Genomic DNA, 16,683 nt, shown 5'->3' on the forward strand with positions numbered 1-16,683 from the left:
AAGTATTTTACATCATCATCTCTCTCCCAATATTTGAATTATTTTGATACAGAATTGTATGTACAAATAGGTGAGTTTAACAATTTATTTTAATATTATATTTGTACAATTAAACTAGAATCTACTATTCAATATATATATATATATATATATATATATATATATATATATATATATATATATATATATATATATATATATATATATATATATATATATATATATATATATATATATATATATATATATATATATATATATATATATATATATATATATATATATATATATATATATATATATATATATATATATATATATATATATATATATATATATATTTACGGTCCAATATAACGTACGTTAAGCCTACCTGTTACAACAGGCAAAGTAATAGTCCGATTGCAAAAAATCAATAGGGTCTTATGGGGTAACTAGACCTTTCATATGACACTGATTTTGTGGAAACCGGTCCAGCCATCTCTGAGAAACATTAGTGAAATTAAACAGTCTTCAAAAGACGTTTCTTTTCATAACTTTTGAACCACATGTTCAATCTATACAAAATTCAAATGTTAAGGGTTTTTAAGCTGCTCGTTCATTTGATACCAATTTTATTGAAATCGGTTGTGTGGTTTCTGAGATATTGATGTTTCGTGATTTTTACATTTTTAAACAAAACCTCTAAAATAAAAATCCAATTACAATGGCAACTAGAACTTTCATTTGCATATAATTTCATTAAAATCGGTTCAGCCATCTCTGAGAAAAGTTTCTAGGAGAAAAGCAAAAAGTTAAAAAAATTATTAATTAGGAGTAAAATATTCGTGCTGAAGAAATAGCGAAATAAAAGAAATGACTTTGAATTTCGTACACTTCAATCACGAGCAGTACCGGGAACATACGAATAGCACAATACCAAATTTAAATTTTGTTGAGGCCATATGTTTTGATCAAAGCAGTTACAGTTTTAAATAGTCTTTGAATTTCGTTTTTTGCCTTTCTCCTAGAAAGGTATAGCAATCACTTGCAAACCGAGAGTATAAAAGTGCTCCAAAGGGCCGAATGGCATATATCACTCGACTCAGCTCGACGAACTGAGCATTTTCTGTGTGTGTGTGTGTGTGTATGTGCAGATTTTTATTCTCACTCACTTTTCTCAGAGATGGTTGGACCGATCTTCATGAAATTAATTGCAAATGAAAGGTCTTGTTGCCCCATAAGACCCTGTTGAATTGCATTGTAATCGGATTTTTAGTTTAGAGGTTATGTTTAAAAATGTGAAAATCATTAAACATAAATATCTCAGAAACTACACAACCGATTTGAATAAAATTGGTCTCAAAAGAACGGGCTACCCAGAAAACCCTTAAGTTTTGAATTTCATAAAGATTGAACTCGTGGTTCAAAAGTTATGAAAAGAAACGTGTTCTGAAGACTGTTTAATCTCACTCATGTTCCTCAGAGATGGCTGTACCGATTTTCATAAAATCAGTGTCAAATGCAAGGTCTAATTGCCCCATAAGACCCTATTGATTTGTTTTGCAGTCGGACTATTACTTTGCCTGTTATGTTTAAAAATGTGAAATCCAGCTATGCAAAGGAACTTATTCCGAAGACTACTTGGACTCACTCACTTTTCTCAGAGATATTGAATTTTACTGTGATCGAATTGTAACTTCATTTGTAATGTGCCGACTTGTGAAAATCACGAAACTTCATTATCTCAGAAACTACACAACCGATTTGATTATTATTATCAGATGAGCGGGCTAGTTAAAGGTTAACTGATGAATTATGATTGAGCACGTGGTTTCAAAGTTTGGCTGCCCTACACGTTTCCATTTCATTTTTTTTTCTTCATCTATAGTTTATTTGACACGGCACAAATACAATTCAATGTTTAACGGCGCCAATTATATCTGGTAGCTTACTTTCTAAAGTATCTTAATAACTAAAAGCAAATTTTTTATCCTCGCTGCCGACTACGAGCTGAAACTAAATCTAACTTAAAGCTAGAATATTTTGCATTAAAAGCACAGGTTTGCTGTTTGATGGTTTGTAGGGACATGTAGGATAGGTCACGGCTCGCCAAGACATCACGAACAGGAACAGCCGGCTGCCTACCTTCGGCCTGCAGGGAAGCTATTAATCTAGACCTGGCGTCACGGTGTACTGGGCATGACCAAACAACGTGCTCTATGTCGTGATAACCTCCCCGAGCCCAACACGACGGAGATGCGCGTCAAATCTATAGTGATTGGACATAAGCCGGGACATCACGCAAATGAAATCCCGACTTACATCCAACCCCTTGAACCACGGGTTCGTCGATACCTTGGGGATTATGGAATGTAACCACCTTCCCAGTTCCCCCTTGGTCCAAGAATTTTGCCAACTGATGATCGTATTCTGTCGTACAAATGCAAAAAATTCATTAAAGGCAATTGGTCTTTCATAAATATCACCGTTTGTTGCGCCCACCTTAGCCAAAGAGTCCGCTTTCTCATAACCCGGTATCGAGCAGTGAGAAGGGACCCACGCTAAGGTAATCTGAGTAGATTTTTCGGATAAAGCACTCAGATGTTCCCGTATTTTCCCCAGGAAATACGGAGAGTGCTTAACATCTTTCATCGATCGGAGAGCCTCAATGGAACTGAGACTGTCCGTAAAGATGAAATAATGGTCCGTGGGCATTTTTTCGATAATCCCTAGGGTGTACTGAATTGCAGCCAATTCTGCGACGTAAACAGAAGCAGGATTATCGAGCTTATGGGAGACGGTTAAATTGTTATTGAAGATACCAAAGCCAGTGGACCCATCAAGAAGTGATCCGTCAGTGTAGTACATATTGTCGTAGTTGATGTTTCGATATTTATTGGAAAAAATTTTAGGGATCTGCTGCACGCGTAAATGATCCGGGATTCCACGAGTTTCTTCTATCATGGATGTATCGAAAAACACAGTAGAATCAGAAGTATTTGATAAGTCGACACGATTTGGAATATTCGAAGAAGGGTTAATATTTTGGGACATGTGATTGAAATACAATGTCATAAAACGGGTTTGAGAATTAAGTTCGATTAACCTTTCAAAATTTTCAATCACGGGACGGTTCAAGACCTCACATTTGATTAGAATACGAGAAGACAGGCTCCAGAAGCGGTTTTTCAATGGTAGTACTCCAGCTAAGATCTCCAAACTCATCGTATGGGTCGATTGCATGCAACCCAAGGCGATACGCAAACAACGATATTGTATTCGCTCCAGTTTGATCAAATGTGTGTTTGCTGCGGAGCGGAAGCAGAAACACCCGTACTCAATAACAGACAGTATCGTTGTTTGGTAAAGCCTTATAAGGTCTCCTGGGTGGGCACCCCACCATTGTCCGGTTATTGTACGAAGAAAATTCACTCTTTGTTGGCATTTTTTCATCAGATACCTCACGTGACAACCCCAGGTGCCTTTAGAGTCGAACCAGACACCAAGATATTTGTGTACCAAAACCTGAGAAATCATTTTACCCATTAATTGTGTTTGAAGCTGAGCAGGTTCAAGCTTCCTAGAAAAAACTACTATCTCAGTCTTCTCCGGAGAGAATTCGATACCTAGCTGTAAAGCCCAAGCAGACAAATTGTCCAAGGTATCTTGCAATGGTCCTTGCAAATCGGCAGCTTTGGCTCCTGTAACAGAGATTACACTGTCGTCTGCAAGTTGTCTTATCGTGCATGAATTTGCCAGACATTCGTCGATGTCATTTACATAAAAGTTGTAAAGAAGGGGGCTTAAACATGAGCCCTGGGGAAGACCCATGTAGCTAATGCGAAAAGTTGCCAAATCGCCGTGCGTAAAATGCATGTGCTTTTCGGACAACAAATTGTGCAAAAAATTGTTCAAAATTAGAGAAAATCCTTGTCGGTGAAGTTTACCCGAAAGAATGTCAATAGAAACGGAATCAAAAGCCCCCTTAATGTCCAAGAACGCAGACGCCATTTGTTCTTTGCGAGCATACGCCAGCTGAATATCTGTTGAAAGCAACGCAAGACAATCATTCGTCCCTTTGGCACGGCGGAAGCCAAATTGAGTATCTGATAGTAGACCATTTGATTCGACCCAATGGTCTAAACGACGGAGTATCATTTTTTCCTTCAATTTCCGGATACAGGATAGCATTACAATCGGCCTATAAGAGTTGTGATCAGAAGCTGGTTTCCCTGGTTTTTGGATGGCGATCACCTTCACTTGCCTCCAATCCTGCGGTACAATGTTTTGCTCCAGGAACTTATTGAACAAGTTCAACAAGCGCCTCTTGGCATTGCCGGGTAGATTCTTCAACAAGTTGAATTTGATTCTATCTAACCCAGGCGCGTTTTTGTTACAAGACAGAAGGGCAACTGAAAATTCTGCCATCGTAAAAGGTGATTCTATCGCGTCGTGGCCCGGAGACGCATCGCGAACAATGTTTTGCGCAGGAACAGAGTCCGGACATACTTTCCTGGCAAAATCAATATCCACCGACTTGTAGACTCCTCGCTTTCGTTGACCGTTACGCGATTCCGCATTCTTCGGGCTGTGTTCCAAAGAGTGCTCATCGATGTCTCCCTCGACGTCTCGTTCACGAACCGACGCCAATATCCGCGTTTCTTTGCTTTAGCCAGGCTTTTAAGCTTGGTATTAAGCTCCGAATACCGTATATAGTCGTCGGGTATACGTCCCTTCTGGAAGGCCAAAAACGCGTCGGATCTTTGCGTGTAGACATCGGAGCACTCTTTGTCCCACCACGGAGTTGGAGGCCGCTCTTTGATCGTTACGCCGGGATATTTCTTCGTTTGGGCTTGCAACGCGGCGTCGAGGATTAAGCCCGCGAGGAGGTTGTATTCTTCAAGTGGTGGGTGATGTTGAATCGACTCGACCGCTTTTGAAATCATTTCCTCGTATAACTTCCAATCGATATTCCGTGTGAGGTCATACGGAATGTCAATTGGTCGCATGCGAGTTGACCCGTTTGTAATTGAAATAAGAATAGGCAGATGGTCGCTACCGTGAGGATCGAGGATTACCTTCCATGTGCAATCCAACCGTAGTGACGTCGAACATAAGGATATATCCAGAGCGCTTGGGCGCGCTGGAGGTTTCAGGATACGTGTCATTTCACCGTTGTTTAAAATAGTCATGTCGAAGTCATCGCAAAGGTTATAGATTAAAGAGGAGCGGTTATCATTGTAAGGGGAACCCCAAGCCACACCATGAGAGTTGAAGTCTCCCAAAATCAAACGTGGCGAGGGAAGAAGTTCTATTAAATCAAAGAGCAGCCGTTGCCCAACCTGTGCTCTGGGAGGAATATATATTGAGGCAATACAAAGCTCTTTACCTTGTATTGTCATTTGACATGCGACAACTTCGATGCCTGGAATCGAGGGGAGGTTAATACGATAGAAAGAATAGCACTTTTTAATCCCTAAAAGTACTCCTCCATGTGGGGTGTCTCGATCAAGGCGAATAATATTAAAATTATGGAAGTTGAGATAAATATTTGAAGTAAGCCAAGTTTCACAAAGGGAAAATGCATCGCATTTGTTTTTATTTATCAAAACTTTAAACGAATCAATTTTTGGTAAAATACTTCTACAATTCCACTGTAAGACAGAGATAGAATCCTTCATATACGCAGTTGAATTAGGCATCGAAGGATACAATCGCTGCAAGGAGGGGCCATTGGGCAGTCAACTGCTTCAAAAATGATCTAACTGTTGGGAGGAATGCTGTAAGAAAAATTTTAATTGGATAGGGTACATTGAAATTTTCAAAAATCCAGTCCACAATGTCAGAAAATTTCACTAATCCAGAGTTTGTTTCATCAACTGGATGTGCAAAAGGAACAACTGGGGTTTTAGATGTTCCTGGCAGTGCTGGGAACTCCTTCTGGGACTTTAAATTTGCAAGCCCAGGAGGAGTTTGCTTCGGTTTTTCCGCAGCACTGTTTGGTTTGTTCGTACTTTTCATTACACTTTGGGAAATCTTAGGACCTTTACGGGGAAGTTTAGGAGAAGAAACATTTTTCCTCTTCCTAGACTCCCCAGGATTGGCATAAGATGTTCCCGCTGATGAATCGTCAGAATCGGTTTCATCAGAGGACAACAGATCAAAGGGGTTCGATGTTATGGTAGAAGTGGTCACGGTCTTCTTCAGCATCACAGCATAAGAACGCTTTGAACGCTCCTTAAGTGACCGCTTGATTTTATCTCTGCGCTGCATGTACACCGGGCATGTGGAGAGCTCATGCTGGTTTTCCCCACAGTGAATACATTTTTCAGCATTAACACTGCAAGAATCTTCCGCATGAGTCTCCCCACACTTGCTACATCGAGCCTTATTGCAGCAGTAGGCGGCTGTGTGGCCTAATTCATAACACGGGGTACATACAATCGCACAGGCAGACGAACCCGGTCGATCGAGACGTGGCTAGGGAGTGCAGATCCGGCAAACGTAACGCGAAACGAGTCTGACGGAGAGTAAACTTTTTTACCGCCGACGAGAGACATGGACCGCAATAGCTTACAATCCAAAATCTTTGCCTGTGTTTCGGTATTTTTGAAGCAACCGGTTGCGCTTTTCAGGATACACTCGACAGACAGACTCGAATCGGTTATGACACCGTCGATCTTCACGTCTCGTGCGGGTATGTAAACGCGATACTCGCGTGTGAAGAGCTCAGAGCAAGCGATAGCATTGGCCTGTGCCAGATCACTGACCACGACACGGAGCTTGTTAGGTCGGACCTTGAAAATTTCGGTCACGATCTTGTACCCCTTCGTCAGGTCTTTCGAAATTTGCAGTATGTTTAATCGCTTTGAGTTCACTCCTGCCTTTGGACGAAAATAAACAGTATAGCTGCCCTGTTGAGATCCGTCCGGGTAAAGCCTGGGGCGAGGGGGGACTGGAGAATGAACAGGGGAGGGGGTAACAGAAGGGTCAGGGTCAAGGGGGTTCGGGGATGGTGGCACGGGAGGCGAGGGATCTATATCCATCGCGCTAAATGTAGCGCACTAGCGCACTAGCGCCGACAAGAACACGTACCTATTTACTTCTTCCTTCCAGCAGTGGTTGTCCGATCGTTCGAAGCTGCACCCAAAGCAGCCAGCAGCACCAATACAGCCACCAGCAGTGAGCCGGGTGTGAGATCACTCAGCACAGCGACACGACTCGACTGTCAAATGATGGCCTTGAATTAGAAAGATCTATTCACTGTGCACAGATCAAAACTGCAGCTGGTATTTTGCACCAATACAGCCAAAGTTGCGAGCCAGGTACAGAACGTAGCGACACAACTCACAATCTAGTTGGCCTTTAGCGCGAATAATACACTCTTTTGTTTGGCTATTCGTACACACGGACCGGATTGAAATAGAACGACCACTTTGCACGTCCGTTTCTGTCGAGTGTTCGACGCGGAATGTTTCCATTTCATTTGATTATAATCGAACTTAAGCAACCGTTATGTATTAAATTGTTAATAAAACAACGAAAGTCTATTATCTCAAAGATTACATGACTTATTTGAACATAACTAGTGTCATACGAACGAGTCATCTCTCAAACTTACAAATAACAAACTTCATAACAATTTGAGATATGGCTCAAAAGTTATGGAAAGAAGAGAAATTCAAAGACTATTCAAAACTATACCTGCTTTGATCGATATATGTGGCCTCAACATAATTTAAATGTGGTGTCATACTATTTGAACGTTCCAAGTTCATTGATTCCTTGCGGTTTGTTTGAAGTCTGCAAATGCACGACGAATCGGCCATAGGATATGATCAAACTCAAAAGACAAATCGTTTGAAATGATTGGTTTTATCGAAATGACAACATCCTCGACTTTTGGCTTCTGTACATCGCCCTAATTCTGAATATATTCATATTGGGTGGTATTCGGTCATTTTCAGCAAATTTTCTGGCATCAATCTGACACCGGAAATACTCATATTGGGAGATATTTAGTTATTTTGGTTGTTTTCCAGAAACTAACAGTGGTCGTCTTTAAATTCAAAATGGTGTCCAGGGTCAATGTTTGGTTTCTATGCATCATCTCGATTACGGAAATATCCATGTTGAGTATTATTTGGTCATTTTCGGCTGTTTCCTATAAGTTGCCATTTAGCGATTCAAAATGGTGCCTGAGGTCAATTGTTAGCTCATTGCATCATTCTGGTTCCAGAGATACTCATATTGGATGGTATTTGGTTTTTTAGGCTGTTTTTCACAAACCGGAAGTCGCCATCTTGGATTTAGAAATGGTATTAAAGATAATTTCTGGCCTCTGAGCGTCATTCTGATTGAAGAAACACTCACATTGGGTGTAATTCGATCATTTTCCGCTGTTTCCCAGGAACCGGAAGTCGTCAACCTAGAATCCAAAATAGGGTCTTTGAACCATTTCAGCTGCTGTGTATCATTCTAGATCCGGAGATACTCATGTTAGACGGAATTCGGCCATTTCTGGCTGTTTTCCAGAAACCACAAGTTGCCATCCTACAATTCATAATGGTGTCTGAAGTCGATTTGTGGCTCCAGTGCATCATTATGATTCCGAAAATACCCCCCTTTTTGGGTGGTATTTGGTCGTTTGCCGCTGTTTTTCCGAAACCGGAAGTCGCCATCTTAGAATTCAAAATGGTATGTGTGGTCGAATTTAGCTCCTGTGTATCTTTCTTTATCCGGACATTTTTATATTGGGTGGAAATCGTCCATTTTTGACTGTTTTCCAGAAACCGGAAGTTGCTATCTTACAATCCAAAATGTTGCCTGAGGTCGATTATGGAACATATTTGTTACCACTTAAAACATTTACCTGCCAAATATGGTTCCATTTAGTTGATTAGTTCGCGAGATATGCAGAAATTTGTGCAGAAACATGTTCTTCCATTAGAGGGAGGAGCGTCGAACCATTATGGACATATTTATTACCCTTTAAAACATCCACATGCCAATTTCGGTTTCATTTGCTTGGTTTGTTGTTGAGTTGTGCAGAAATGTATGTTTCATTTGTATTGGACCCCTCGTTTCCAGAAGAGGGAGGGGTCTCAAACTATCATAGGGACCTTTATCGGGACCAAAAACCCCTACATAGAAATTTTCACGTCGATCGGTTTTGTAGTTTTCGAGCCTATATGGATCAAACAGACAGACAAACCGGACTGCATTTTTATATGTATAGATTACAACATCAATATTTTAGAACCTAAAGAGTGAATATACATTTATTGGATTGAAGCGTTCATGTGAATCTATTTTTACAAATAAAAGTTTGAATGAGAAAGGCTGGGTCTGACCGCTAGGTGGATTAATTTTGGTTGTTTTTCATAACTTTTAAACCACATATACCACATAAATTGCTATGAAATTTCTTATTTGTGAGTTTGAGAGACAACTCGTTCAAATGACACTAGATATGTTCAAATAAGTCGTGTGATCTTTGAGATAATAGACTTCCGTTGTTTTTATAATTTAATACATAACGGTTGGAATAAATATACGATTACAGTCAAATACAATGAAAACCTATAGGAAAGCCAAACTTTTCATTTGACACTCAGATTGTTGAATTTAGTCCAGCCATTTTCGGGAAAACTAGTGAATTTGAAAAGTCACCGGAACATGTTTCTTTGCACAATTTTTGAACCACGTGTTTAATAAATATAAAATTCATCAATTAACCTTTAACTAGCCCGTTCATTTGATTCCAATATTGTTCAAATCGGTTGTGTACTTTCTGAGATAATGAAGTTTCGTGATTTTCACATTCTGGTACTTTACAGACGAAGTTACAGTCCGATTACATTGAAATTCAATAGGGTGTTATGAGGCAGCTAGATTTTTCATTTAACAAAATCGGTTGGTTGGAAATCGGTTCAGCCATCTCTGAGAAAAGTGAGTGAATTTGAGTAGTCTTCGGAATATGTTCCTTTTCATAGCTGGATTTCACATTTTTGAACATAACAGGCAAAGTAATAGTCCGATTGCAAAACAAATCAATAGGGTCTTATGGGGCAACTAGACCTTCCATTTGACACTGATTTTATGAAAATCGGTTCAGCCATCTCTGAGAAACATGAGTGAGAAAAAACACTTTCCAGAACACGTTTCTTTAAATTACTTCTGAACTTAACGTTCAGTCTTCATGAAACTCAAAAGTTGAGGGTTTTTTAAGTAGCTCGTTCATTTAAAACCAATTTTGTTGAAATCGGTTGTGTAGTTTCTGAGATAATGATGTTTCGTGATTTTCACATTTAGGATTCGGTTTCATTTGCTTGGTTTGTTGTTGAGTTGTGCAGAAATGTATGTTTCATTTGTATTGGACCCCTCGTTTCCAGAAGAGTGAGGGGTCTCAAACTATCATAGGGACCTTTATCGGGACCAAAAACCCCTACATAGAAATTTTCACGTCGATCGGTTTTGTAGTTTTCGAGCCTATATGGATCAAACAGACAGACAAACCGGACTGCATTTTTATATGTATAGATTACAACATCAATATTTTAGAACCTAAAGAGTGAATATACATTTATTGGATTGAAGCGTTCATGTGAATCTATTTTTACAAATAAAAGTTTGAATGAGAAAGGCTGGGTCTGACCGCTAGGTGGATTAATTTTGGTTGTTTTTCATAACTTTTAAACCACATATACCACATAAATTGCTATGAAATTTCTTATTTGTGAGTTTGAGAGACAACTCGTTCAAATGACACTAGATATGTTCAAATAAGTCGTGTGATCTTTGAGATAATAGACTTCCGTTGTTTTTATAATTTAATACATAACGGTTGGAATAAATATACGATTACAGTCAAATACAATGAAAACCTATAGGAAAGCCAAACTTTTCATTTGACACTCAGATTGTTGAATTTAGTCCAGCCATTTTCGGGAAAACTAGTGAATTTGAAAAGTCACCGGAACATGTTTCTTTGCACAATTTTTGAACCACGTGTTTAATAAATATAAAATTCATCAATTAACCTTTAACTAGCCCGTTCATTTGATTCCAATATTGTTCAAATCGGTTGTGTACTTTCTGAGATAATGAAGTTTCGTGATTTTCACATTCTGGTACTTTACAGACGAAGTTACAGTCCGATTACATTGAAATTCAATAGGGTGTTATGAGGCAGCTAGATTTTTCATTTAACAAAATCGGTTGGTTGGAAATCGGTTCAGCCATCTCTGAGAAAAGTGAGTGAATTTAACCTCTAAACTAAAAATCCGATTGCAATGAAATTCAATAGGGTCTTATGGGGCAACTAGACCTCTCATTTGCAATTAATTTCATGAAGATCGGTCCAGCCATCTCTGAGAAAATCGAGTGAGATTGGGAGAGCGTCACACACACACACATACACACACACATACGCACACACACACATACAGAAAATGCTCAGCTCGTCAAACTAAGTCGATTGATATACGAGATTCGACACTTTGGAGCACTTTTATACCTTTGGTTTTTCCAGTGATTGCTATACCTTTCTAGGAGAAAGGCAAAACTGCTTAAACTCACTTACTTTTCTCAGAAATGGCTAGACCGGTTTTCTCATAATTAGTTGAAAATGAAAGGTCTAGTGGCCTCATAACACCCTATTGAACTTCATTGTAATCGAATTTTTAGTTTAGGCACCATGTATCAAAATGTGAAAATCACGAAATTTCATTATCTCAGAAACTACACAACCGATTTGAACAAAATTGAACGGGTTACCTGAAAACCCTTAACTTTTGAATTTTATGAAGATTGCACTTGTGGTTCAGGAGTTATGGAAAGAAACGTGTTCTGGAGACTATTTAATCTCACTCATATGGAAGTTCTTGTTGCCCCATAAGACCCTATTGATTTGTTTTGACAAACGGATTATTACTTTGCCTGATATGCTTAAAAATGTGAAATCCAGCTATGAAAAGAAACATATTTCGAAGACTACATAATCTCACTCACTTTTCTCAGAGATGGTTGAACCGATTTCCACAAAATTAGTGTCAAATGAAAGGTCTAGCTGCCTCATAACACCCTATTGAATTTTGCTGTAATCGGACTGTAACTTCGTCTGTAATGTATCGAAATGTGAAAATCACGAAACTTCATTATCTTAGAGACTACACAACCGATTTGAACAATATTGATATCAGATGAACGGACTAGTTAAGGGTTAACTGATGAAATATGATTGAACACGTGGTTCAAAGTTTGGCTGCCCTATACGTTCCCTTTTCATTTAATTATAATCGAACTTGAGCAACCATTATGTATTAAATTGTCAAAACAACGAAAGTCTATTATCTCAAGTAGGTACTACATGACTTGTTTGAACATAAGTAGTGTCATACAAACGAGTCATCTCTCAAACTTACGAATAACAAACAATTTAATATGTGGTTCAAAAGTTTTGGAAAGAAAAGAAATTCAAAGACTATTCAAAACTATACTTGCTTTGATCAATATATTTATGGCCTCAACATGATTTCAATGTGGTATCGTACTATTTGAACGTTCCCGTTATCGCTCGTGATTAAATTGTTCGAAATTAAGAGTCATTTCTTTTATTTCGCTATTTCTTAAGCACTAACATTGCGTCAAATTTTATATTTTATACTTCAATTACAACATCATTATTTTAGAACCCAAAGAGTGAATTTGCCTTTATTGGATTTAAGCATTCATGTTAATCTATTTCTACAAATAATAAGTTTGAATGAGAAAGGCTGAGTCTGACCGCTAGGTGGATTAATTTAGGTTTAACCCAGATGACCACTTCTGGTTTCCTGATAATCATAAAATCATAAAATCTATCATGAAATTGCCGAACTGCCTGATCTGAGTATTTCGATGGCGAAGATGGCGACAGTTTCCGATCAACAGCCTAAAGTGACCAAATATCATCCAATACGATTTGGGGAAGCGGTATGATACCCTGAGGCCAAAAATCATCTTCAAACGCCATTTTAAATTACTATACGATAGCTTCCGGTTTCTGGAAACCAGTCTAAAAGGGACAAACATTACGCAATGTGAGTTTTTCAGCACTCGGGATGATGCTCAGAGGCCAGGGATCAACTTCATACTTCATTTTGAAATCCAAATTTGCGACTTCCGGTTTCTGGAAAACATCCTTTAATTGCCAAATATAATCCAATAAAGGCATATTCTTCATTGGATTTTAGAATATTGATGTTGTATTTGAAGGAATAATTGGAGCATAGTATTAGAAATTTGACGTAATATTTGTACTAAATAAATAGTTTTTCTATCATAATGACTCCTAATTTCGAACTTTGATCAAAGCAGCTAATTTTTAACAGCCTTTGGGTTTTGATTTTTTGTAAGTTTGAGGAACAACCTGTTCGTTTGACACCTGTTTTTTTTAAATAAGTCGTGTAATCTTTGAGAGAATAGACTTTCAATATTTTTACAATTTAACACATAATGGTTAAAATAAAAGTCCGATTACACTGGTCAACACAAGTGTGGCCCCGGAGATCAAACTAAGAAAAAATGAAAAATTATAGCTTTTCCTGTTATTTTTTTTCTAGGGCAACTATTGTGAGCTTTGGAGCAGCATTTTTTTTTTTTATTTTGTCAACCAGTATTATAATCAAATGAAATGGGTACCAATAGCAACTAAACCTTCAATTTAAAACTAAGCTTGTTGAAATCAGTCCAGCCATCTTTGACAAAACGAGTGAATTTAAAAAAGTTTTCTGAGCACGTTTCTTTTCATAACCTTCGAACTACATGTACAATCATCATAAAATTCGTTATTTAGGGGTTTTGAAGACAGTCCGTTCATTTGATACCTATTTTGTTCAAATCGGTTGTGTAGTTTCTAAGATAATGGAGTTTCATAACTTTTACATTTTGATACATAACAGGCAAAGTTACAGTCCGATTATAATAAAATTCAATAGGGTCTTATTTGGCAACTAGACCATTCTATTGCAACTTTTAATGTGAAAATCGGTCTAGCCATCTCTGAGAAAAGTGAGTGAGTTTAAACAGTCTTTGAAACACGTTTCTTTGCATAACTTTCGAACTACATGTCCAATCATTAAAAAAATATTTTACAATAGTTCAAAAAACAAGCCCGTTCTTTTGATACCAATTTTGTTCAAATCTGTTGTGTAGTTTCAGAGATAATGAAGTTTTGTGATTTTCACATTTTGATACATAACCTCGAAACTAAAAATCCGATTACAATAAAATTCAATAGGGTATTATGGGACAGCCAGATCTTTCATTTGCAATTAATTCCATGGAAATCGATCCAGCCATCTCTGAGAAAATCGAGTGAGATTGGGAGAGCGTTACATACACACACACACACACACATACAGAAAATGCTCAGCTCGTCGAATTAAGTCGATTGATATACGAGAACCGACCCTTTGGAGTACTTTTATACCTTTGATTTCTTCAGTGATTGCTATACCTTCCTAGGAGAAAGGCAAAAAGAGTTGATTTTTTTTTATTTTTTATTTAAGAAACTTGACATTAATACGCAACTTTTAAAAAAAAGTCCAGGATGGAGAAATGAAAAATAATTTTTTTATGGTAGATTAATTTTTTTATGAAAATTCTAATACAAACATTTTTCAAAATATTTGTATTCTGATGATTTTAAAAGATGTAGAGAGTCATTTTGAATCAAAAAGCTCTTGGTAGTAAACATTCTAAAGGCATCGGTTTTCGGGTTATTTTAAAGTTAAGCTCAATAAATTATTAATATTTCGGAAAATACACGTTTTTTTTAATTTGTCCATGGTTCTCCAGCAAAAACCATACATTCATTGGAACGCTTGATCAAAAATATACAATTCATTCTTTGACAACAAAACGATTGGATAATTAACTCAAGCACTAAACATTAGCCTACCTACACGTTCCCCCTTGCCGAATGTTTTATGATAAACTATGTTTGTCGTGCAACACTACCTACTTGTTTACTAATAATAACTTTTACAAACAGTTATTACAATACGCAACCAATAACTACTGGGTTACCTATAATATCTGTTTTCGTATATAAATACGATTGCACTACTCCAGATGTGTTAGTAACAGTTTGCATTTTGTGGAGATGAATATAGTGAAAATGGAATACACCAAGCCCAAAGGCTGTAAACCCTTTCCTGATCATCGGTGCTCATCAAGCTTACGCAAATTAAACGAAAACGTTATTGCAAAATTAAAAATATTGAACAGTCAAGCTCATTTTAATACGTCTTTATCAATTTGTGATTGGAATTGGAATGATAGTCAAGCCACCATTCATCCCTTCGTTGTTTACTATTCAGAATCTGGAACACTTAAGAATATCAGCTTCATCATAATATCGAAGTACTCCATCATGAAACTGTTGCGGTTCAGGTGTTCATTGCCAAATTAATGAGTTTTTTGGAAACAACAATAGAGGTGAAAAAAGCGATATTAATGTCTGATGGAGCTGCCTCACAATATAAAAGTAGAAAAAACTTGGCAATTCTTTGCAAGTTCGAAACAAAATATAACGTCGATGCAAAGTGGCATTTTTTTGCGACTTCTCATGGTAAAGGCCCATGCGATGCAATTGGTGGCCTAAGATAATAAAACTCGAAAATAAATATTTGATTCTTATATATATTTATATCAATTAGAACATTTAACTCTTTTCTTGAGAACCGTTCGCCCAATCGTTTTGTTGTCAAAGAATGAATTGTATATTTTTGATCAAGCGTTCCAATGAATGTATGGTTTTTGCTGGAGAACCATGGACAAATTAAAAAAAACGTGTATTTTTCTAAATAATTATAATTTTTCGAGCTTAAATTAGAAATAACTCGAAAACTAATGCCTTTAGAATGTTTACTGCCAAGGGCTTCTTGATTCAAAATGACTCTCTGCATCTTTTAAAATCATCAGAATACAAATATTTTGAAAAATAATTGAATTAGAATTTTCATAAAAAAAATAATTTACCATAAAAAATTATTTTTCATTTCTCCATCCTGAGCTTTTTTTTAAAAGTTGCGTGTTAACGTCAAGTTTCTTAAAAAAAAAAAATAAAAAAAAATTCAACTCTTTTTGTTTCAAATTGAAATTTAATGTTTATTTTAAATTTTTTTTGGTCAAAAAAATTTTTTGTATAGTGTATATTTTTTGCTTTTCTCCTAGAAAGTTATAGCAATCACTTGCAAAACCGAAAGTATAAAAGTGCTCCAAAGGGCCGAATGGCATATATCACTCGACTCAGCTCGACGAACTGAGCATTTTCTGTATGTATGTGTGTGTGTGTGTGTGTGTGTGTGTGTGTGTGTATGTGCAGATTTTTATTCTCACTTACTTTTCTCAGAGATGGCTGGACCGATTTTCATGAAATTAATTGCAAATGAAAGGCCTTGTTGTCCCATAAGACCCTATTGAATTTTATTGTAATCGGATTTTTAGTTCAGAGGTTATGTATCAAAATGTGAAAATCATGAAACATAATTATCTCGAAAACTACACAACCGATTTGAAGGCTACCTTAAAAACCCTAAACTTTTGAATTTAATAAAGATTGAACTTCGGGTTCAGAAGTTATGAAAAGAAACGTGTTTTGAAGACTATTTAATCTCACTAATGTTTCTAAGAGATGGCTGGACCGATTTTCAT

The 16,683-nt window shown here is 37.2% G+C and overlaps 1 protein-coding gene across 3 annotated transcripts in view; it reads left to right on the forward strand.

Moving 5' to 3' along the window:
- The window catches only part of LOC129725653 (1-phosphatidylinositol 4,5-bisphosphate phosphodiesterase gamma-1), a 603,559-nt gene that overhangs the window by 421,820 nt on the left and 165,056 nt on the right, over positions 1 to 16,683 (forward strand). The gene's annotated exons all lie outside the window — the stretch shown is intronic.

This window comes from Wyeomyia smithii, chromosome 2 (genome assembly GCF_029784165.1).
Source record: "Wyeomyia smithii strain HCP4-BCI-WySm-NY-G18 chromosome 2, ASM2978416v1, whole genome shotgun sequence".
NCBI classification, from domain to species: Eukaryota; Metazoa; Arthropoda; class Insecta; order Diptera; family Culicidae; genus Wyeomyia; species Wyeomyia smithii.